The sequence below is a fragment of the Mustela putorius genome, unplaced genomic scaffold (assembly GCF_011764305.1).
Source record: "Mustela putorius furo isolate JIRA1106 unplaced genomic scaffold, ASM1176430v1.1 tig00000145_pilon_pilon_pilon, whole genome shotgun sequence".
In the NCBI taxonomy this organism is placed as follows: domain Eukaryota; kingdom Metazoa; phylum Chordata; class Mammalia; order Carnivora; family Mustelidae; genus Mustela; species Mustela putorius.
The window spans coordinates 27,843,902-27,868,663 of record NW_025421294.1 but is presented as its reverse complement, the minus strand read 5'-3'; the positions used below and the strand labels follow the sequence as shown (position 1 = coordinate 27,868,663).

The 24,762-nt window shown below is 40.7% G+C and overlaps 1 protein-coding gene across 3 annotated transcripts in view; it reads right to left on the bottom strand.

The window, feature by feature from the left end:
• AFF4 (AF4/FMR2 family member 4) overlaps positions 1 to 22,793 on the bottom strand; it is a 96,254-nt gene extending 73,461 nt beyond the window's left edge. For 2 of the 3 annotated variants that reach the window (XM_045075510.1, XM_045075512.1), the window contains exon 1: positions 22,660 to 22,793. The gene's annotated coding sequence lies outside the window, so the exon portion shown is untranslated. The remainder of the gene's footprint in view (positions 1 to 22,659) is intronic. The other variant, XM_045075511.1, reaches the window with a different exon arrangement.
• Between the last annotated feature and the right edge of the window lie 1,969 nt (positions 22,794 to 24,762).

Genomic DNA, 24,762 nt, shown 5'->3' with positions numbered 1-24,762 from the left:
CAACTGTACACTTAAAAACAAGTGAACTTTATGAAAGTTTATCTCTATAAAGCTGTTTTTAAGAAAGAATAAAAAAATATTAACAGCCTGAAAAGGATTCTTGATTACTACCATTCATCAACTATTCCTCTATCTTCAAGACCTTACTGATGGGCTGAAGACCAGAGCATTTCCTTAAATAATTCAGGCCCCTCACCTCCTGCTTAAACTGTCTGTCTCCCTATTAGAAACAAATGAGGTCTCATATCATTAAAATAATCTGGTGTTGGGGCACCTGGATGGCTCAGTCAAATAAGCATCTACCTTCAGCTCAGATCATGATCCCAGGGTCCTGGGATCAAGACCCCTCATCAGGCTCCTTGCTCAGCAGGGAGCCTGCTGCTCTCTCTCCCTGCCACTCCCCCTGCTTGTGCTCTCCCTCTCTCTCTCTCTGTCAAATAAATAAATAAAATCTAAAAAAAAAAAAAAAAAACAATAAATCTGGTGTTACTCAAGAGATAAAGGATATAAATAAAGACAAACATTATAGTCTCCCAAGATTTGATATATCAAACTTGAACACACTACAATAAACCAACAAGTCTTAAAAGATACATATACAACACTCTGCTATGACAGAATATACATTCTTCTCAAGTACGATATTATCTTAAGGAATAAATACTCAGAAATATATTTAACAAAAAACAAGAAACCATACTCTGAAAACTATAAAATCGAAGAAATAAAAGACCTAAATAATTAGAAAGACATCTCATATTCATGGAACAGATTTATTTATTGTTAGGATGGACATATTTCCTAAACTCATCTATAGATTCAACACAATCTCTATCATCCCAACCAACTTCTTCGCAGAAACTGACAATCTGATCCTAAAACTCAATGGGAATTCAAAGGCCAAAACTAAACAACTCTTGCAAGAGCAAGCTGGAAGACAAACACTTCTCAATTTCAAAACATACTACAAACATACAAGTCAATAAACAGAACTGAGAGTCCAGAAACATACATTTATAATGAGTGCCAAGATAATAAAAAACTGAACACAGGACTTAAATCAAAACCACAATAGTTTACCATGTAACCCCCCATTAGGATGGCTATTTTCAAAAATTAAAATTAAAAAAATAACAACTGTTGGTAAGAACTCAACTGTTGAGAAACTGGAACCCTGTGCATTGTTGGTGGGAATGTAAAATGGTGCAGTTGCAGTGGAAAAACAGTTTGGTGGTTACTCAAACGTATACCATAGAATTTCGTGTGACCCAGCAATCACACTCCTAAGTCTATACTCAAAAGAACTGAAAGCAGGAACTCAGGTATTTGTATACCCATATTCACAGTGGCACTATCCACAACAGTCAATAGGCAGAAGTAACCCAAGTACCCACTGAAAGATGAATGGATAAACAAAATGCGGGACATTATTCAGCCTTAAAAAAAGAATGACATTTTGACATGCTGCAACATGGAAAACCTTAAGAATATTACACAAAGTGAAATGAGCCAGTCAGAAAAAGATAAATACTATAGGATCCCAATTATATGAGGTTAAAAGAAAAGGCAAATTCAGAGGAAGTAGAGTTGTGGTTGCCAGGAGCTGGGTGTAAGAAGAAATGGGTGGGGGACGCCTGGGTGGCTCAGTTGGTTAAGCAGCTGCCTTCGGCTCAGGTCATGATCCCAGCGTCCTGGGATCAAGTCCCACATCGGACTCCTTGCTCCGCAGGGAGCCTGCTTCTCCCTCTGACTCTGCCTGCCACTCTGCCTGTGCTCGCTCTTGCTCTCTCTCTCTCTCTTTGACAAATAAATAAATAAAATCAAAAAAAAAAAAAAGAAAGAAAGAAATGGGTGGCTCAGCGGGTTAAAGCCTCAGCCTTTGGCCTTTGGCTGAGCCTTTGGCTCAGGTCATGATCTCAGGGTCCTGGGATCGAGCCCCACTTCAGGCTCTCTGCTCAGCAGGGAGCCTGTTTCCCCCTCCTCTCTCTGTCTCTTCCTGCCTCTCTGCCTACTTGTGGTCTCTGTCAAATAAATAAATAAAATCTTAAAAAAAAAAAAAAAAGAAGAAGAAGAAATGGGGAATTAGGTTTAATGGGAATACAGTTTCTGTTTGGGATGATGAAAATTTTCTGTAAAAAGACAATGGTGATGGTTGCACAACACTGTGAATATATTTAATGCCACTGAGTTGTACACTTAAAATGATTAAAATAATAAATTTTGTGTTATGTATATTTTACCACAACAAAAGTTACAGTAAGCACACAGTAAAATTTTAATGCACATTCCCAATGAACCAAAAATTCATCTTCTATAATCTCTTAAGAAATACATGTGTTGGGGCGCTTGGGTGGCTCAGTGGGTTAAAGCCTCTGCCTTCGGCTCAGGTCGTGATCCCAGGGTCCTGGGATCAAGCCCCACATTGGGCTCTCTGCTCAGCAGGGAGCCTGCTTCCTCCTCTCTCTATGCCTGCCTCTCTGCCTACTTGTGATCTGTCAAATAAATAATAAATCTTTAAAAAAAAAAAAAGAAATACATGTGTTAGTCTATAGCACTGTAAATATAATTTAAAAAAAAAAGATTTTATTTATCTGACAGAGAGGGAGAGCACAAGTAGGCAGAGCAGCAGGCAGAGAGAGAGAGGGAGAAGCAGTCTCTTCGCTAAGCGGAGAGCCCAATGCGGGGCTCAATCCCACCAGAGCCAAAGGCAGCCAGCCACTTAACCACTGAGACACCCAGGCACCCCAAATTTAATTTTTTAAGTAGCCTCCATGCTCACAACCCTGAGATTAAGACCTGAGCTGAGATTAAGAGTCATATATTTAACCAACTAAGCCACCCAGGAATTCTTTAAATTTTCTTATTTTGAAAAATTTAAAAAGTAAAATGTGACCTTTAACTTGCTTCCTACAAGAGGTGGTTCAGAACTGACAATGCTTTTTTTTTTTTTAATTACTGTCTTAGAACAACTATACTGCTGACAAACAAAGCCATTCCACTACCAGATTATCAAATAATTTAAACTCCAAAAGTATAAATGAGACTTGAGCTAAGATCACAACAAATCTGAAGAGGTTAAATCCTAAAAGGCAGGGAAACAAAGATACTACACCAGAGATCAAAGCCACTAGTAACAAAATATCAGGTCTCAAAACTATTTTGCAGAGCAGGACCTTTGCCCCCAAATAGTAGTGAGACTTTCATAGCCTTTAGGTTTAAAAAACTGTCAGGAAACACATGGAAGCAAAGATAATTCCAAATGACTTGTGCTATCCTCATCATATCTTTATATATTATCTGTATTTCCCATAATCATTTTTCATAATTCACTCTCAACTAGGCCCTCAAAGCTTCCCAAAATTTTACTATCTTTTGCAGATGGATGCTCTTTTCTATTCCTCACAAATATTTTCATGGAGTCCTAGCACTCTCTCTCCTTATTTGCATTCCACAATGACCTTGTCCTACTGAACAAAGACTATAAATAGAATATTAAAGATTAAAGAGAGAAGGATGCCTGGGTGGTGCAGTTGGTTAAGTGTCAGACTCCTGATACATACTCAGGTCATGCTCTGATAGGTTTGTGGGATTTAGCCCAGCGTCAAATTCCATACTGAATGTGGAGCCTGCTTGAGATTTTCTCTTTCTCTCCCTCTCCATCTGCCCCTCTCCTCTTCTCTCTCCATAAAAAAGAAAAAAAAAAAAGGAGAGAGAAATCCTCTCAGCAATCAACCATCAACTTTGGAACTACTAGTATCTGCATCCATTCTCTTCTTTCCTTTGGTTAAAAAGAGAACTTAAGGGCACCTGGGTAGCTCAGTTAAGCAACTGCCTTCAGCTCAGGTCATGATCCTAGAGTCCTGGGATCAAGTTCCTCATCAGGCTCCCTGCTCAGTGGGGAGTCTGCTTCTCCCCCGGACCGCTCCTTTCTCATGCTGTCTCTCTCTCTCTCTCAAATAAATAAGTAAAATCTTAAAAAAAAAAAAAAATAGAGAGAGAGAGAACTTACCTCTTTCCTATCAAGTAACAAGAATGCCCATTTTGCTATCTTCTCCTAGACTTTTAACAATTACTGATTTCTCTCTAGCAACTTCAACTTCTGCTTCTCTAGTGAATCCTTTCCAAGAGCATTCAAACATATTCTTCTTTGAAAAAAAAAAAAAAGCATATTCTTCTTTATAAAAATAAAAAGACTTCCCTAACCCTGTATCTCTCTCCAGATACCACTCTAACTGTTCTCTGCTCTCGTTCATGGTGATTCTCTACTTCCTCTCCAACAATTCATATAAAAGCTACCTGAAGCAATACAATCAACACTGGTGTAACCCATGAACCACCTTATGAAATACAGCACTGCCAACATAGGGAAAGGCTACTGCATACCCTCCCCGGACCACATCTTCTGTGCTCCTTCCACATCACTGGTGGTATCAGCTCTTCTGATTTTGGCAATAATCATTCTCATAAATCCCTTTATATTTTTATAATTTATGCATGCATCCTTAAGGCACTGAACTCTTCTGCTTATTTTAAAAAAGGGTATATTCTAAAGACTGAGCCTTTTTTTTTTTTAAGATTTTATTTATTTATTTGACAGATAGAGATCACAAGTAGGCAGAGAGGCAGGCAGAGAGAGAGGAGAAAGCACTCTCCCCGCTGAGCAGAGAGCCCGATGCAGGACCTGATCCCAGGACCCTGGGATCATGACCTGAGCCAAAGGCAGAGGCTTTTAACCCACTGAGCCACCCAGGCGACCCAAGACGAGCCTTTTTAATTTCCAGCATTACGTTACCAGGTTCATCCATGTTGATACCTACTGCTATAGTTCATTTATGCATCCACACAACTTATAAACCACTCTCCAGTTGATGGATATTTAGCTTAGTTTCCCCTTTTTCTGCCACTACAGTGCTGTAATGATCATTTTTATGCATTTTTCATTATACCAATGAGTGAAAGTTTTTCTAGAGTAGACACCTACAAGTGGAATTACTAGGGTGCAGGATATGAGCATCTGCAATTATAACACATATAGACAAACTGCTTTCCAAAATGTATCCAACCACTATTCAACATTCTATTTTTCCAACTTTCCAACATTTCTGTTTTCAACTTCCCACACTCCACTTTGCCAAGATTACACATGTTGTTCTGAATCTCAAAGAAATCGTAACATTCAGTATTAATTAAAAACAAAAAAAAAGGGTGATAGTAGTCATTTATGGGGTTTTAGTCTGAAATGAAAATACAGGAGACATTTAATTTGGTGGATTTGTGTTGATGCCATATTTCTCCTCAAGAAGCTTCAACTGGTCTTTTTTGTGTCCATTTCTCTGAACTGCCCTTGGCATTATAGTACAAATCCACCAAGTATCTGTTATAAACATTGAATTCTGAAAGGTGATCACACACATTCTTGGCATCAAAGAAATCTTTATAATAAGGTGTTCCTCTAGTTTTGGGTGTGTTCCCCACTCCGATGTGAAGAATAGGTCCATATTTCCCATATATATCATACATTTCTTCAGCTATAATTTTGTACGGCAAATTCCTTATGTATAAAATCCAATTTACTTTGGGGCGCCTGGGTGGCTCAGTCGGTTAACAGCCTTTGGCTCAGGTGATGATCTCAAGGTCCTGGGATGCAGCCCCACGCTGTGCTCCCTGCTCAGTGGGGAGTCTGCTTCTCACTCTGCTCCCTCCGCCATTAGTACTCCTTCTCTCACAAATAAATAAATAAAATCTTTTTTTTAAAAGATTTTATTTATTTATTTGACAGAGAGAAATCACAAGTAGATGGAGAGGCAGGCAGAGAGAGAGAGAGAGGGAAGCAGGCTCCCCGCCGAGCAGAGAGCCCGATGCGGGACTCGATCCCAGGACCCCGAGATCATGACCTGAGCCAAAGGCAGCAGCTTAACTCACTGAGCCACCCAGGCGCCCCAATAAATAAAATCTTAAAAAAAAAAATCCAATTTACTTCAAGTGGAAATCAAATGTTCACCCTCTTGGTGGGCTGATGAGGTTAGTGCACCAAACACTGGAATTCCTCTGGATACCTCTGAAGCTCACTCAACTTGGACCACAACAAAGCATCAAAGGCAGGGTGTAAACACCCAGGCTCCCTCCTTCATATACTCTTGGCTTTTGTAACTCTAGCTCACCCAGTTATCCCATCACCTCTGTCTCCTCCCATTCTACCCACCAGACTTCTTAGAAGTTGGTACTTCTCTATGCTCAGTCATGGTTCTTATTTTGATTCTGTCCACATTCTTTCCCTACAATCTTGTGGCTTAAAATACTATCTATATACCTCTAATACAAATACCCAAATACGGACCATAACACACTTTCTCTTTTGAGATAGAGAACCTGTTTGCTCGTGTTCTTTGAGGGATCTCAATCTGAATAAATTCCAAATTGATTCCCTCATTTGTTTTCCCCTACTGACAACAACTCCTGGTAAAGTAATCCTCACTGTATAAGCCAACTGCTTTTGTTCAATCTTCCCTTTAAGTGCTCTCCACATCCAATCCATAACCATACCCCCCCAGAAAAAAAATACATATACGAAATTTTTTTTTTTTAAGATTTTACTTATTTGCCAGAGAGAGAGAGAGAGCGCACAAGCAGGAGGAGTGGCAGGCAGAGGGAGAAACAGACTGCCCACCAAGCAAGGAGCCCCATGTGGGACTTGATCCCAGGACCTGGGATCATGAGTTGAGCTAAAGGCAGACACTTAACCAACTAAGCTACCCAGGAGTCCCCTCCCTAAATATATTTTTACTAAATATATATTTACTAAATATATGTATACTACTTTCTCCACAGCCACTGTTCAAAACAAGTCTTCACTTTATCTACAGCTTGAACAAAGGCTACAGCCTTCTAATTAGATTCTTGGTTCCCCTGTCCTCTCCCTAATCCATATTTCATACAGCAGCCAAAGTAATCTTTTTAAAACACAAACCAGATCTTGTGACCCAACCCTTGCTTAAGAATTTTTTAAATAAGCTTTCCATTTATCTGTGGATAAACTTCAAGTCCTTGATACGGTATGGCCTACAAAAGCAAAGATCTGACTTCCTACTTGATTTGACTCCCACCTATCTCAATCATATTTATTTTACATCTTACTACCCTCCTTTCCTAGTTCCCACCAAGGGTCTTTATTTTTTCTTTCTTTCTTTCTTTTTTTTTTTTTTTTTTTTTTTTTTTTTTTTTGCTTCTCTGAACTTGTAGTGCTCTTTTTGGCCTCAGGAAAATCATGTAGACAATTCCCTTTTCCTTCATAGTACTTCATCACAATTAACTACACACTTCTTTTGATGGTCATTAATATTTCCTTTCCCACTAGATGAAAATCAGGGAATGTGTGTTTTGTGCAGCAATGCATACCTAGAACATAACATAGTGGACAACCACTTCAGTAGGGAAACTAATGAACTTCACAGTCTAGTTAGAAAGGAAGAGTTATCTCATTTACTACAAAATAATACCTAAAGATCATGACAGTCTTCACCTAATACCACAAAATACCAGTATTTCAAAACTGGAATAACCAATACTCATATTACACTAAAATCAGACACCATCTGCAACAAATTTTAATTCAGCAGACATTTAACATATCTGCATTATTTTAGATCAACCAGAATTGAAACACATTTACTAATTTATCAAGCTATACAACCTGATTTTATAACTATAACTCAATTCAATTCCTCTTGAAACTTTTACTGATACAGCAAAACTTTATTTCCTCACCTTAGGGACCAAACAATACCATGATCAATGTTTACTATGTCTTTAAGCAGACACCCAATTGTTCAACAACTAATTTGAAACAGTATTTTTAAAACTAATTACTAATAAACTTATTCTTTTTGAACACTAGACAGGGGCACCTCCCGGGCTCAGTTGGTAGCACTATGACTCTTAATATCAGGGCTGTGGGTTTAAGCCCTATGTTAGGTGTGGTGCCTACTTAAAATAAAAATATTAGACAATTTTAAGACTTAATTGAAGAAAATAAATGTTTATTACATACATAAATATGCTTACACTTAAGGGCAAACATAAGAATATGAGTATCTCATATTACTTGTAAACTGCCTCCCTTTCTAAATACTACTTCTAAAAGCTCCTCCTCCAAGTAGTCCTGCACTGTTTTACATGCCATGTAGCTATTTCAGAATCAAAACCAAATCAAATATACTTCTTGTTCTTTTACTAATATTTGAGATAAATGTAAACAAAATTTAACTAGTTTAAACTTATCTCAAAATGGTTACCACAAATTCTAAAAGCATATGGATAAATAAATTGAGAAGTCTATTTTCATCTTGGAAGATGAATACATTGATGGAGAGAACGGTTAAAATTGAGAGTTTACAGCTCTTTTTATAAAGAAGAAAACAAACTTTTCATTCAGTTTCTTTAAAAGCAAGCAAATATCTAAAACCTACAAAGGTCTCTTATTGGCAACCTCTGTAACGTATGCATTGGTAATTTTTTATCTTCATAAAACGGACCTACTTAAGACATTCTTCTGCTTAGAAGTCATCAATACTCCAAACTCTATGAAAAATGTAAGTCCATAGTTCTCATCCCAGGATTTAAAACTATCCACAGTTCAATTCTCAGCCATTTCTATAAAACCTTCAGGGTTTACCTGAACCTGAAAATAACCTACACACATTCAGATCCAGATCTTTACTCAAACTAGTCCTTCTAATTAGAATGTCCTTCCTTCTTCCCATTTCTAAATACATACCGTTTAAAATCTACCACGTATCCTACTTCCTTCAAGAGTCCTCCAAGGGGTGGCCAGGTGACTCAGTGGGTTAAGCCTCTGCCTTCAGCTCAGGTCATGATGCCAGGATCCCAGGACTGAGCCCAGGCATCAGGCTCTCTGCTCAACAGGCAGCCGCCCCCTCCCCCCGCCCGCCAGGCCTGCTTGTGATCTTTGCCTGTCAAATAAATAAATAAAGCCCTCTGAGATTCCTTTGTCACTAAAGTTATATACTTCCCAAAGCATTTCTTTGTATCTCATCTGGCACTTAACACTTGCCTTACATTGGGATTATTTTTTGTTATTCTATCTGCCCTCCCTAGTCACCTCCTTATTATAAGCCTCCAGAGAGTAAGAACTATAGGTATCACTGGACTTAACCATTTCCCCTCCGGTGCTTTACACAGTGGCAGACATACAACAGACACTCAAAACATGATGAATCTTATAAAGATTACAACTGTGATCTTTCATTACTGCCCCAAGAGTCAAACAGCGTGAATACTCACTAAACGCTGGGTTTCAGAAGATGATGTTGCCCCTCGTTTTCTACCCACAGTCAGTCTCACATTTCCTCCCTAAGACTTTGGTTATATCTGGTACCAAGAAAAGAGTAGGTCTTCTTTTTACCGCATTCACTATATTATCAACCCAATAAAAGGATTAATATTGATACTAAATGAATTCTGTTCCTTTTAAAGCAATTTTTCTACAGGAGTTATCTAAAAAGGAAAACAACATATGTTCAAGAAAAAAAAACACATGTACAGAAATGATCAATTTCTATTTTTACTAAACCCTGTACTCTGAAATGTTCACCAAATGTAAGTGCTAGACTGTAAATTCTCAGAATCATACTTGGCAAACTGAGGTGTAAAAACTGAATGTTTCAGTCTACAACATCCAGAAAGAAATTATTGTTCAACAGAGCACTATAAGGCTGCTTAGATTTGTAGTACCTGAGGAAGCCAAAAGAAAGTAATACAAGTCCAAACTGCAAAATAAAAGCATTTTTTCTACTTAAAAATGCAGATAGTTGGGGCGCCTGGGTGGCTCAGGGGGTTAAGCCGCTGCCTTCGGCTCAGGCCAGGATCTCGGGGTCCTGGGATCGAGTCCCACATTGGGCTCTCTGCTCAGCAGGGAGCCTGCTTCCCTCTCTCTCTCTCTCTCTCTCTCTCTGCCTGCCTCTCCATCTACTTGTGATTTCTCTCTGTCAAATAAATAAATAAAATCTTAAAAAAAAAATGCAGATAGCACATTAAACAAAAGTTTAAAAACACTATACAGCAAGGGTTCCTTAGAGTTTACAATAAAAAGAACTACCTCAATAATATCATCATTATTCACACATCTGAAAGACAGGTGGTAACAAAATCCTGGATTTCTTTCTTTTCTTTTTTTTTTTAAGTTTTATTTATTTATTTGACAGAGAGAGAGAACACAAGCAGGGGGAGTGACAGATGAGGGACAGGGAGAAGCAGGTTCCCCAAAGAGCAGGGAGCCCAATGTGGGGCTGAGCCAAACAAAGGCAGTCACTTAACCAACTGAGCCACCCAGGCGCCCCAGTACCTGGATTTCTTGAAATATATTTAGTTCCTCAGAATACTATAAAAAATGTTGAAGGCAAAATACTCAAGGCTTATGAATTTAAATCAGCCCCAGGCCCAATATCCTGTTATTGGATAATAACAGGACCCCCATTATTGGACCTCCCATACCTATATCCTGTTAATAAGGTTCTACTAAAATGCACAGGAACATTATTTTAAGAACTTTAAGGCCATTTAAGGGTTAATCATTTAAGTAAATGACTGCTCTTTAATCACTGGAATAGAAACTCATAAATTATGAGTTGTTTATTATGGCACCAAGAATATTTACTTTGAAAGATCAAATTGTGAGTGATAAGAGTAAATCTATTTATCTATTCATTTATTTATTTATTCATTTATTTATTTTGATTTGACAGACAGACATCACAAGCAAGCAGAGAGGAGGAAGCAGGCTCCCTGCTGAACAGAGAGCCTAATGTGGGGCTCGATCCCAGGACCCTAGGAGCATGAGCCAAGCTGAAGGCAGAGGCTTTAACCCACTGAGCCACCCAGTTGCCCCTAAATCTACTTTTTAATAAAGATTTATTTATTTAAGAGAGAGGGAGAGAGACACAGAATGCACACAGTGGGGAGGGGCAGAGGGAAAGGGAGAGCTCACAACACTGAGATCACAACCTGAGCTAAAACAGTCAGATGTCTGGGGTAGGGAAGGGAAAAAATGAAACAAGATGGGAATGGGAGGGAGATAAACCATAAGAAACTCTTTATTTCACAAACTGAGGGTTGCTGGAAGGTTGGGGGGTAGGGATGAGGTGGCTGAGTTATGGACACCTGGAAGGGTATGTGCTATGGTAAGTGCTGTGAAATGTTTAAAACTGAGGATTCACAGACCTGTACCCCTGGGGTAAATAATACATTATGTTAGCAAAAATAATTTTTTTTTAAAAGATTTATTTATTTGTCAGAGAGAGAGCGAGCGAGAGCGAGCACAGGCAGACACAGTGGAAGGCAGTCAGAGGGAGAAGCAGGCTCCCGGCGGAGCAAGGAGCCCGATGTGGGACTCGATCCCAGGACGCTGGGATCATGACCTGAGCCGAAGGCAGCCGCCCAACCAACTGAGCCACCCAGGCGTCCCAGCAAAAATAATTTTTTAAAAAAAGGAAAAAATTCTTAAAACAACAGTTGGATGCTTAACCGACTATGCTGCCCAGGCACCCCTCAAAATATTTTCTAATTTAGACTTGTAACATATTTAAACAGAATCCAGAAAGAATTTTGAAAACTTTAAAATCCTGATTTTAAAATCTATCTCTTCAGTATAGGCCTATACTATATATAAAAATACATGTTAACATTCTAGTTCATTCAACAATTAAAGACCCTGAGATCATGACCTGAGCCGAAGGCAGCGGCTTAACCCACTGAGCCACCCAGGCGCCCCTAGAAGTGGTTTTATTTATTTATATATTTATTTATTTTTTTTAAAGATTTTATTTGTTTACCCGACAGAGAGAAATCACAAGTAGACGGAGAGGCAGGCAGAGAGAGAGAGAGGGAAGCAGGCTCTCTGCTGAGCAGAGAGCCCGATGCGGGACTCGATCCCAGGACTCTGAGACCATGACCTGAGCCGAAGACAGCGGCTCAACCCACTGAGCCACCCAGGCGCCCCTAGAAGTGGTTTTATGATGTAAAACCAGACTTGAGATGGCATATTTCTGGGATTGAATGTATCATTCATTGGTCTAGTTTCTGCAAAACAACATAATCTGTTACAGTAACATTTTAAATTTACTGTGTATTTAACTTATAAAGTGTCAGTTTTACAGTTACATAAGAGCTGTAAACATAATGAGTTCATACCTAATTTTATATTTTACTATTATTAACAGAATAAAGTCCTCATTCAAGATCTAGGAAAGTTCATTTTCTTTGAAAAGGTATCTTTATAACTTTCAGATCTGAGTAACACACCCCACAGGTCTACTCCGATCCCTTGTGTCTCTCCAGTCTTATCTTTTATTTTGCACTCTCCCAACCCTATTTTCCAACTACACTTGATCTGCCTCTTTTCTTTGTGTGTGCGTGTGTGCAGTTCTGTCTTCTGGCCCGTTCACTTGTTCTCTGCTTAGAACCAACCTCCCTCCTTCTATACCCTTCTTCGTACCTTGCCTGCCTTCTTTCCTCTGGCCACTTTACTCTAGTCAGGCTAGCTGCAACCAAATCTTGGAGATGAGGGTTACTGGGTGGCTCAGTGGGTTGAGCCGCTGCCTTCGGCTCAGGTCATGATCTCAGGGTCCTGGGATCGAGTCCCGCATTAGGCTCTCTGCTCAGCAGGGAGCCTGCTTCCCTTCCTCTCTCTCTGCCTGCCTCTCCATCTACTTGTGATTTCTCTCTGTCAAATAAATAAATAAAATCTTTAAAAAAAAAAAAACACTTCTATAACATGACTTCAATAATACTAGTGCAGAAAATGCTTATAAATATGTTATACTAAATGGATTTAAGAACTGCAAATGTTTATTTCCTAGTTTAGGGAAATACAACCATATACTACCATACCAACTTGCAGTCCATAAATGTCAATTTTAAGGAAGCTTCACTTGTTAACTCTGGCAAACTTGTCCTTTTGTAGTTTAGTACCTTATTAAAATCTATACTAAGTGTGTGTCTAATATGATCACTGCTGAGGTTTGGAACAAAACATGACACTGGAAACAGACTGTTTCATACTGGTTAATTACATAGATGGGATCCAGCAGATACATTTCACATTGAAAACATGAGGCTAAGGACATGCCAGGGTTCTCTTGGGTTTGGCCTGCCTGTATTAACGATCTACTATGACATGATCCAGTTTTACTTACCATCTTTTCTTGTCTGAGCCACTGCAAAATCACCAGTACAATGCATTATAACTTGGCACAAACACAATCATAAACAAAATCTAAACACAGCAACAAACTCCTAAGGGAGTAGCTGGCTACAAAGCACTGAATAAAACTCATTAATGTTGGAAGAATCCCTAGTTAGAAGAGGACTACAGAAAATCAAACACTACGAAGGAGTTTTAAGAAAACAAGTGACAAGGGGCACCTGGGTGGCTCAGTGGGTTGAGCCTCTGCCTTCAGCTCGGGTCATGGTCTCAGGATCCTGGGATCGAGTCCTGCATCGGGCTCCCTGCTCAACGGGGAGCCTGCTTCCCCCCTCCCTCTGCTACTACCCCCACTTGTGCTCTCTCTCCTTCTCTCACTCTCTGTCAAATAAATAAATTCTTTAGAAAAGAAAAAAAAAAGAAAACAAGTGACAAAATCAGATTCATATTTTAGAGGAAAAAACTACTATGATACAGGGTGGAGTAGATTATTTTACTAGAAGTAAGGAAGCAAACGAGAGGGCTATTGGAATAATCAATCCTGGTGAGAAATGAAAGCCTGGATTAAGGTACTGATACTAGGAATGTAGATACTGTAGAGAAAGGGTTTAGATTCAAAGATGTTAAAGGAAGTAGAATCTTGGAGCCAGAGAGATGTGAGAAGTAGAACAGAGGATTCAAGGACAATTTGCAGGTTTCTGGAAAAAGCAATGACAGTGCTATGTACCCCAAGGCAGGAAAAGCAGTGGATTTGAGGGTTAGGGGATTGAGAAATAGTAGAACTAGAGTTAATTTGTACATGATGAACATGTATATAAACTACCTGATCAGCTTCCAGCCTTACCTCTTCCCCAGCTTTCCTGGATATTCTTGCTCCCCATTTACCCTACCTTCAGGGTACAGCTGAAAGATTTAACAAAGTCTGAATCCATAACTAAAGCTAAGCCAATGTCCAGACCATACCTGCTTTATACATATAGATACACATATTTTTTTTTAAAGATTTATTTATTTGAGAGAGACAGAGTGCATGGGATAGAGGGAAAGGGCACAGGGAGAGAGAGAGAAAGAATCCCACGCAGACACCCCACTGAGCAAAGACCCTGCTGTGGCCCGATCCCTAATCCTGAGATCACAACCTGAGCCAAAATCAAGAGCCAGATGCTCAATATACTGAGCCACCAAGACACCCCTCTGTATATATTTAATTTATTCGTATCTCCTCATACACACACACACAAACACACACTCTCTCTCTCTCTCTCTTCAATCAAAAAACCCTAACTACCACCATGGTAAACAAGGACTGTGTAACTAAATGTTCAATCCTAAAACAGTCCTCAAACCCATGTATTCACCATGAATCTGCTTAAACAGAAGTTGACAAACCTTTTTAAAGCGACACTATAAATATTTTAGGTTTTGTAGGCCCTACAGTCACCACACTCTGTCATGGTAGCAACAAAAGGAGCTACAAACAATATAGAAACAAATGGGTATCTAATCTGTGTCCCAATAAAACTTTATTTATGGATACTGAAATATGACTTTCCTGTAATTTTCACAGGCCACAAAATATTGAGATTTTTTTCTCACCATTTAAAAATGTAAAAACCGGGACGCCTGGGTGGCTCAGTTGGTTAAGCAGCTGCCTTCGGCTCAGGTCATGATCCCAGCGTCCTGGGATCGAGTCCCACATCGGGCTCCTTGCTCCGCAGGGAGCCTGCTTCTCCCTCTGACTCTGCCTTCCACTCTGTCTGCCTGTGCTCGCTCTCGCTCTCTGACAAATAAATAAATAAAATCTTTAAAAATAAATAAATAAATTGGGGCGCCTGGGTGGCTCAGTGGGTTAAGCCGCTGCCTTCGTCTCAGGTCATGATCTCAGGGTCCTGGGATCGAGTCCCGCATCGGGCTCTCTGCTCAGCAGAGAGCCTGCTTCCTCCTCTCTCTCTCTGCCTGCCTCTCTGCCTACTTGTGATCTCTGTCTGTCAAATAAATAAATAAAATCTTTAAAATAAATAAATAAATAAAAAATAAAAATAAATAAATAAAATAAAAATGTAAAAACCATTTTCACCTCACACGCCATACAAAAGGATGTACGGGGCCTACTAAACATAGTTTACTAATCCTTATGCTAAGGCAACACAGAACTGCCTTCCCAAAACTCCTTCCAGATGTCCTCAGTATTATAACTTAAGACAATACACAAGGAAAATAATCCTCGTTGACAAAACTGAAATTCTTCATTTGGCTTACCAAAGAACTGACTCCATTTGAAGGAAGTAGGTTAACAAACGAAGGCCGATATAACTGGCTGCTTTTGCCATCATTTACCTTACACTGTACCTACCCAGCAAGATAGGGTACAAGTTTTGGAGAAATGATACTTTCCTCTCTCCTCCCATCCCCTCTGAAGATTTTTACTTTTCTTGTTGCTGTTGTTGTTTCCACAACTGTGTATCAGCTATGTCAGGGATGATTAAATTTAGTAGTTAGCCCATAATTTTCAGCCAAATCTGGACCCAGAGAACAATGATCTCTGGACGTGTTAGCCAAATAGAATTTGGGTTGTCTCCATCAAAGAGTTAGGTGTATCTGCTAAAATATACAGATAGTTAGACTATGTTTTTAAAATACTTGGGGCGCTGGGGTGGCTCAGTGGGTTAAAGCCTCTGCCTTAGGCTCGGGTCATGGTCTCAGCGTCCTGGGTTCGAGCCCTGCATTGGGCTCTCTGCTCAGTGGGGAGCCTGCTTCTCCCTCTCTCTCTCTCTGCCTGCCTCTCTGCCTGCTTGTGATCTCTGTCTGTCAAAGAAATAAATAAAATCTTAAAAAAAAAAAAATACTAAATAGGGGTGCCTGGGTGGCTCAGTGGGTTAAAGCCTCTGCCTTCGGCTCAGGTCATGATCCCAGGGTCCTGGGATCGAGCTGGGCCCACATCAGGCTCTCTGCTCCGTGGAAAGTCTGCTTCCCCCTCTCTTTCTCTACCTGACTCTCTGCCTACTTGTGATCTCTGTCAAATAAATAAATAAAATCTTTAAAAAGACAACAACACTCAGAGATGGTACCTGAAGCAATACAAATGTGTGAGATCATCCGCAAGAGTGAAAACAAGAATGCCAAGGCTAAAAGCCAGATCTATCAAGGGATTAGCAGAATTAACAGCCTGTAAAAAAGCAACTGGTAGGCAGAAAGACAGAAAAGGGACAGAGTCATAAAAGTCAAAGAAGAAAACAGTATCAAGGAGAAAATGGTTAACAAAAGCAAGTAGAGGGCACCTGGGTGGCTCAATCAGTTAAGCTTCTGCCTTTAGCTCAGGTCAGGATCCCGGGATTCTGGGGGATCAGGCCTGTTGTAGTCGTCGTTGTAGGAGTCCCTGCTCAGTGGAGTCTGCTTCTCTTTCTGCCCCCTCTGCCCCTCCCCCGACTCATGCCCTCTCCTCTCTTTCTCTCTTTCTCTCAAATAATAAAATCTTTACAACAAAACAAAACAAAAGCAAGTAGAGAAGAGGTAAAGGAGTAAGCGATGATTGTAAAATTTGGAAACAGAAGTCACAGGTGGCCTTGATAAGCAACTTCACTGGCAGGATGATAAGCCAGAGTGAAGGCTTAAGAGTATAGAGTAAGTTGGGACGCCTGGGTGGCTCAGTTGGTTGGACGACTGCCTTTGCTCAGGTCATGGTCCCAGAGTCCGGGATCGAGTCCCACATCAGGCTCCCAGCTCCATGGGGAGTCTGCTTCGCTCTCTGACTCGCTCATGCTCTCTCTCACTGTCTCTCTCTCAAATAAATAAATAAAATCTTAAAAAAAAAAAAAAAAGAGTATAGAGGAAGTACACAACACTACCCATGAAGTATTCTTGCCATTAAAAAAAAATTCAAGCCTGGCTGGTTCAGTTAGTAGTGCATGTGACTCTTAATACAGGGTCGTGAAGTCAAGCCCCAGGTTGGGCACAGAGTTTACTTAAAAATAAAAATCCAAGCCTCAATCGGATCAAGCTTCTGTATGTAACTACTAATATATAGGGAAAATGGGACTGAGGAACATATTACATGAAACCACAGGGATGCAATCAGCACAATCTGGACTGTGAGAATTCTCACAGAGCGAAGAATGTGGCTTCTTTAACAAACAAATTGAATATAAACAAGAATAAGAACAAAAAGATACAATCTCATTTGGATCCTAATTCACACAAACTGTTAAAACAAAAACTGTAATCAGGAAAATCTGCACACTGACTAGATACATGATGAGACTAAGGAATTAGTGTAAATCTCTTCAGTGAAAGGTGGGATTATTATTTTAATCCTTATTCTTTAGAAACACATTTTGTAGTAGTATTAAAAACTCTAAGATGTTTTCCCTGAGAGACTGTGCTGACTGTCACCCAGCAGGCTATATAGTCCCATAGTTAACAAAACAAGCAAGAGAGATGACAAAAAGTGATGCAGAGATTCAAAGAGGGTAGGTGCCAAATGGGATAGCAAGAGGAGTCAAGCAAAATTTTAGGAAGGCAATAGTACCTGCACTAGGCCTTAAAAAAACAGTGAAATTTTAACAGGTAGGGAACAAGAAAGGAAAAGTGGTATTTCAGATTGAAGAAATGGAAGCAACTGCAAAGAGGTGGGAAGGCCTGTCAATACAGAGCACTCACCACTCCATAAAACTGGTGCTACCATAAGATGACAAGAAACGGGAAAGTCAAAGTGAAAAATCATAACCCACTAGGCATCTCTAACTTAAGAAAATGATTACAGCCATTTAGCCCTTAAGTAGTCACTGGGAACACAGTCCCAGGACAGATCATGACAGTAACTGGTAGCGAAACCATAGTGGCTTTCCAGGGCACTCTATTCATGTCAATCCCTGATATCTCCTGCCACACACACATAACTTTGGAAAAACAATGCACAATTTCTTTGTTTTTTTTTAAGATTTTATTTATTTATTTGACAGAGAGAGACGTTGAGAGAGGAGATCAGGCAGGAGAAGTGGCAGGGGGAGAAGCAGGCTTCCCTCAGAGCAGGGAGCTGGATGCAGGGCTTGATCCCAGGACACTGGGATCATGACTGGAGCCAAAGGCAGACGCTTAACTACTGAGCCACCCAGGCGCCCTGCATAAGGTTCTTTAACCCATCCTAGGAAATAATTGAAAAAATTAGTTTAAAATGATACCTAATAATAAGCTTTGTCTACTGGTCTAAAAGCCATCACCATGATTTGGCACTCCAACACAGATAAAGTTACATGAAATACCTTCCCTCAGAATATTCCTCAGGTTACAGATTTTTAAAATAAAGTATAACTGATGAATCAGGTAGATTTCATTTTTATTTTTTGATTGTATCAATTAGTTCTTTTTCTTTTTTTAATTCTACTGCACTTAATACACAATGTTGTATTAGTTTCAGGTATACAGTAAGTGATCAAACAGTTCTATACATTACTGAGGTGTTCATCAAGCAAGTGCACATCTCTTGCAGAGTGCACTGTGCAAGTGCACTATATGTTAACTATACTGGAATTAAATAAAAATGTTTTAAAAAGACAAGTGCATTCCTAATCCCCTTCACCTATTTTACCCATTCCTGAAACCCACCTCTAGTAACCATCTATTTATTCTCCAGAGTTAAAAGTCTGTATTTTGGTTTTGTTTTGTTTTTCTTTCCTTTGTTCATTTGTTTTGTTTCTTAATTTCCATACAAGTGAAATAAGATGGTGTTTGTCTTTTTCTGACTTATTTCGCTTAGCATTATCCTCTCTAGCTCCATCCATGTTGCAAATGACAAGATTTCATTCCTTTTTATGACCAAGTAATACGCCTGTGTGTGTGTGTGTGTGTGAGAGAGAGAATATCAATGGATACTTGGGCTGCTTCCATAGTTTGGCTATTGCAAATAATGCTGCAATAAATAAATGGGTATATATATATATCTCTTTGAATCAGTGTTTTCATATTCTTTGGGTAAATACCTAGTAGTGTGATTAATTGTAGGACAGTTCTACTTTTAATTGGCTATACCAGTTGGCATTCCCACCAACAGCACACAAGGGTTCATCCTTTTCCACATCTTCACCAACACTCGACTTTTGAATTTCAGCCACATGAAGATAGATTTTGAGTAATTTTTTTCCTTCAAAAACAGAATTAATGGGGCACCTGGGGGGCTCAGTGGGTTAAGTCTCTGCCTTCAGCTCAGGTCATGATCTCAGGGTCCTGGGATCCAGCCCCACATTGGGATCCCTGCTCCGCAGGGAGCCTGCTTCCCCCTTTCTCTCTGCCTGCCTGTCTACTTGTGATCTCTCTCTCTGTCAAATAAATAAATAAAATCTATAAAAGAAAACAATAAATAAGTCTCAAAGTTAAAAATGCTTCTGGAATATTTTGGAAATGAATTCAGTGGTTCTAATATTTTCTGTATGCCAATACCATTAAAATTCTTCAGATCTGATGCCAGTGAAAACGAACATCAAGACAAACAGGAATGCAGATGATCAGCCAAAACTCAGTAACTGTCATGTTTATTACATCCTTCTCATCCTTACATTACTCATGTACTAGAGTATCACTTCAAACAACCAAGATGAATATAAAAACTTACTACAAGTAGAGGTGCCTTTTTTTTTTTTAAAGATTTTATTTATTTATTTGTCAGAGAGAGAGAGAGAGCAAGAGCGAGCACAAGCAGAGTGGCAGGCAGAGTCAGAGGGAGAAGCAGGCTCCCTGTGGAGCAAGGAGCCCGATGTGGGACTCGATCCCAGGACGCTGGAATCATGACCTGAGCCGAAGGCAGCTGCTTAACCAACTGAGCCACCCAGGCGTCCCTAGAGGTGCTTTTCTTAAATGAAAGGAAAAAGCAGCAAAGTGAGGTTGGCCTTTAAGCAGTCTTTAATCACTGACTACACCTTATTTCACAATAACAGAGACTGGCACACACCCTCCCAGAAATCAAGCATAATTATTCCAACTTATCAGAGGAAATGAAAAAGAAAATGAGTAAATATAATGAGGACTGGGAGTTCAAAAGCTGGGAAACCTGTACATTATATAGGAAAGTTTAAAAAAAATTTTTTTTTAGTATATTTGACACAAGTAAAGTTTTAATAGTAAGCTACCCGGAGCATAGAGCTAAAATAAAAAATAAAACTTCAACTCTTATAATACACATGGCACTTCCGGATCATTGTTCAGGTGTGTCTTCAATACCTATAAGAACACCTCTTTGATTTTATGAAAAATACTTTGAAGAGAAGGCCTTATACATTTTGGACTTCATTCCAAACCAGTAGATGGCCACAAAAGAAGAAATACCTGTTTTCTTTGTTCCTCTCAGGTACACATAAAGCCATGACATTTACCTTAACTCTTCAAAAAAGGTAAGATAAAGAACTTTTAGAAGGCTTCATCTTCTGTCATCTTCTGCAGCTGAAAGTCACATTTTCCCCTTCAAATACTGATCACTTACTTGTTCATACAGTTTTCTTTACACTTTTGTGAAATCTTAGGTTGGGTATCATATTCAAATTCAATCTAATAGTTGTATAAAATACTGGGGAGGACAGGAGAAATATAAATATAGTTCTTGTTCTAAGCACACTACAAAAGACCTATAAGAAAATTACAATACAAAAGGAGAACATACCAACTGTTACAAAAGCCATACAATAGCTCAAGAACACAGATAATCTATGTCATCTGACAAGCAGAAAGTGAATCGAATGAAAATATTCTATCTTTAGTAATTCTTAATAACAGAGCTTCACCAAAGCACTGTACAATCATCTTTACATCCCAAAACTGTTGAGCACTTTCCAATTAACACAGTTAAGCTCTTTTTTTTTTTTTTTTACCCAGGCAGTAAAGGTTGGGCCATTCACAGACCTGCTATCTTGTCCCCAACTGACTAAGTAGAATTTGCCTACGGTTCCTGCATAGCTAACAAAAAAGCCAAAGTTATCAGCATGCAAGCCACCACAAACTGAATGAAAATACTGATATTAAAAAATATATATGTATATATATTGCATCCAGGTAAAGTGACTCTAAAAGATAAGTAAAACTAATTTCTTGAGGTATTTTTTTAATATTTAGAGAATTAAGGATGCAGTGATGAATAAGGAAAATAAACCTGAGAAATTTAAAGAAGCCAGCTTTGTTAAAAACCAAGTGGCCACCTGCCAACACTTCTTTATGCACATAGGACCAAAGATGATTCCAAGCACATTCGCAGGCCACAAAGGCTCTTTATCAAATGCCAAATTAAGAAAATTCTCATAAATATTTCAATTTTGATAAGTCGAAGTACAGTTAAATAAAAAAAGCACTTTACAAAGCTTTGCAGAATCAATATGGACAAAGCTCTGAGCTTTTAACACCTGAGTCCTAAAAATCAACACGTATTTTAGACGTCACATTTAAAAACATCTTATTCACAGACTCTTCGAGCTTAGATGCCATCAAGACAAATACCTGTCACTGGAAAAGGGGTTGGCCTTAGGTTAAAATTTCCATAAGGCCATCAGGAAAGAGATGGTACAATTCTGAATTGCAACTGACTGCGAGAACCCTAAATCGAACTCTTCGTCTCACTTGAACTCCATACACGAGCATTTCTGATTTGTACTTTCAACTTCCTATAAATGATATCCATTGTGAGAGAAAAAGCAATAAAGATACTCCTCAAAGTCCTAGACCCCATGATCCATCCTCAAAGAGTGGAAGAACAGCAAAGTGGAAGGAACAAAGCACTGACGTCAATTACGAGATTAACCCCGGGCACAGGCAGCTGGAGGAAAGGCCTAAACATCAATATCCAAATACAGGCTATCGGGATAACTAGCTAACAGACAGATTGCGAAGTTATGGGGGGTATTCAAGTATTACACTCCCCACATTCCCATTTCTAGTCAATCCCCTTCCCTAGACGAAGGTGGAAAATTTTTTTTCCTTTTTTTTTTTTTTTTTTTTTTTTTTTTTTTTTGCAGAGAAGGTGGGGGTGGGGGGGAGACGTGCGCAGGATCGCGAGAAGGAAAGCGAGAACTAGTTGGGTAATGATAGCTAGAATCTGGGCCTATTTTCTCTTTAACTAGGAATAACTTCCCATTGAAGAGGGTATTAAAAAGTAACAAATCAGTCGCTGGAATTCCTGAGGGAAGGAATGGATTAAGAAACGAAAGCGTAGAGGAGAAACGGCGAAAAGAGGGATTTCTGGGAATTTTTGTTAGGATGGGTTAGCCTTTTTTTTTTTTTTTTTTTTTTTTGTCCGAGGGCGGGGGAGGGGGGACGGTGAAACGGAAAAAAGAGAGGCGAAGCCGGGTCGAGCTGCCCGGGCCTGGAAGATCTCCCCGAGCCCCCAGGCGGACCCGGTTCTCCGTCTCCCCACCCCCACCCGGCGGCCAAACCAGGCCCGGCCCTCAGCCAGTTCCGTCAGCCCTTCTCACCTCCAATCCCTGCTCCGCTAGGCCCGAACCATCTCCCAGCTGCGGCAGCGGCGGCACCCGGCCTGCACCTTCACCGGACGCGCATTCGAGCCCGCCCGGGGGGCGGCGACAGGCTGCCAAGGGCGAGGGGCTCCGGGCGGCGGCGAAGGTTCGGGAGGTCTGGAAAGGAGCAGGCGGGGGCGGCGGCGACGCGCCTCACACGGAACAGGCGGAGGTCCCGCCCCGCTCCATGACGGTCGGGCCCAGGCCGGGACGGCCGACTGAGGCGGCAGGGGCGGGCCGACGAGGACCTGGCACCGGGATCCCCGCCCCGTCCGCTGGAGGCGGCGGCGGCGACGGCGACTCGGCTCCCGCAGCCAGGACTGTGACTGACGCAGCGGCCGTGCCACCCATGTGACCAGGGCCGGGCGGGGGCGAGGCGTCACGTGGCGACGCCGCGCCCCTCCCCGCCAGAAATGCTGGGGGCTGCGGGGCCGCGGGGCCTGCAGTGACGGGAGGCGACACGGGGCGGTGACTTGCGCGGCTGTCGGGTCGGACGACCCGGGACAGGCGGAAGCACTGGCCCGGGTAGCCTAGGCCCGAGTTCCTGGGCCCCGTGGCCGCGGGGCGCAGGGCGGTCGGGCAGGACCCGGCCTGCAGATCACACCCTCCTGTGCACGTAGCCGCTACCGAGGTTCGGAAGGGCGGGGCCGGGCCTAGCCGGATCTACCGGTTCTGGGGTTCAGGTGACGGGGCTCAGGCTGTCCGCCCCTGGCCGGGGTCTAACCGAACCCTGAGCCCCCTGGACCGGCTTCCCGGTGCTGACGTCGATGCCCCGAGTCCAGCAGCCCTCAACAGGTCGGCAGAGAAAGGAAGTCTCCGAGGACTCACGCGGGAGGATGCTAGGAACCTCCCTTGGACTTCTCCATGAAACCTCGCCAACCCTTTTTTTGTTCGTCATCGAAACGTTTTCTGCCACTAATACTGTTCTTCAGAATATCATTTTCAACACTTTCCTTCATCTTTTAACATCCTGCTAGTCAGGGCAAGCTGTAATTTAATTGAGAGTAAAATAATGGTTACAGACCAGACAGGATTTTCGAAGGGTCTCACAGAACTCAGTTTGGTTAACTGTTCAGAGAAACTACCTCGAGCTCATCATTTGAAAAACACTTTATAATCTCCTGCCTCTTACCTGTTGGGTTTTTTTTCCCCCTCTATGAAGAAGCCTCAGGAAGCTGCGTTGTTTTACCTTCTACTAACTTGAAGAAAAAAGCATTTTAAAGATTGCTTTTGATAAGGTTCAAGGTTTTTAAGGAGCTTTGTGATAAACTATTATAAGGAATGTGCGTACGAAAATGTTTTTATCAGCCCTGACAAATGGTAATTCACCAGCATCCATAGAAGTATAATTTTTTTTAAAATTCTGAACTGACCACCTATTATTTTTTAAGCTTCACTGTATATATCTGTACAGATTTTATCTATATGTGTCTATAAAGTGAACAAGTGTATTAATTCAAAATCCAAAAAGGACTATGATGAAATAGAATGAAAAATAATTCCCGCTCCCATCCTTGCCCTTCAACTACCATAGTCTCAGAGGCAATCATTTAGCATTTCCTAATGTATCCCTCCCAAGAAATGTTACAAACAAACATGATAATAGTTACACTTCTTTTTACAGGAAAGATAATGTACTATATAGACTGTTAAGTTCCTTCCTTTTTTCTCTTAAAATAGCCTGGATATTCTTCCCTATTGATGTTGAGCCACAAGCAAACAGTCCAGAATTCTTGAGACATTTTTGGTGCAAAAAGTTGTTTACCTTATAGCACCAGAACAGGAGCTGTGGGTGTGGGGCACCTGGGTGGCTCAGTGGGTTAAGCCACTGCCTTCGGCTCAGGTCATGATCTCAGAGTCCTGGGATCGAGTCCCACATTGGGCTCTCTGCTCAGCAGGGATCCTGCTTCCTCCTCTCTCTCTCTGCCTACTTGTGATCTCTCTCTCTGTCAAATAAATAAATAAATAAAATCTTAAAAAAAAAAAAAAAAAAAGAAGGAGCTGCACTTTTGCTGAATGAAGCCAGTGGTTATCTGCTTAGAGCTCAAGGGGGAGGGGATG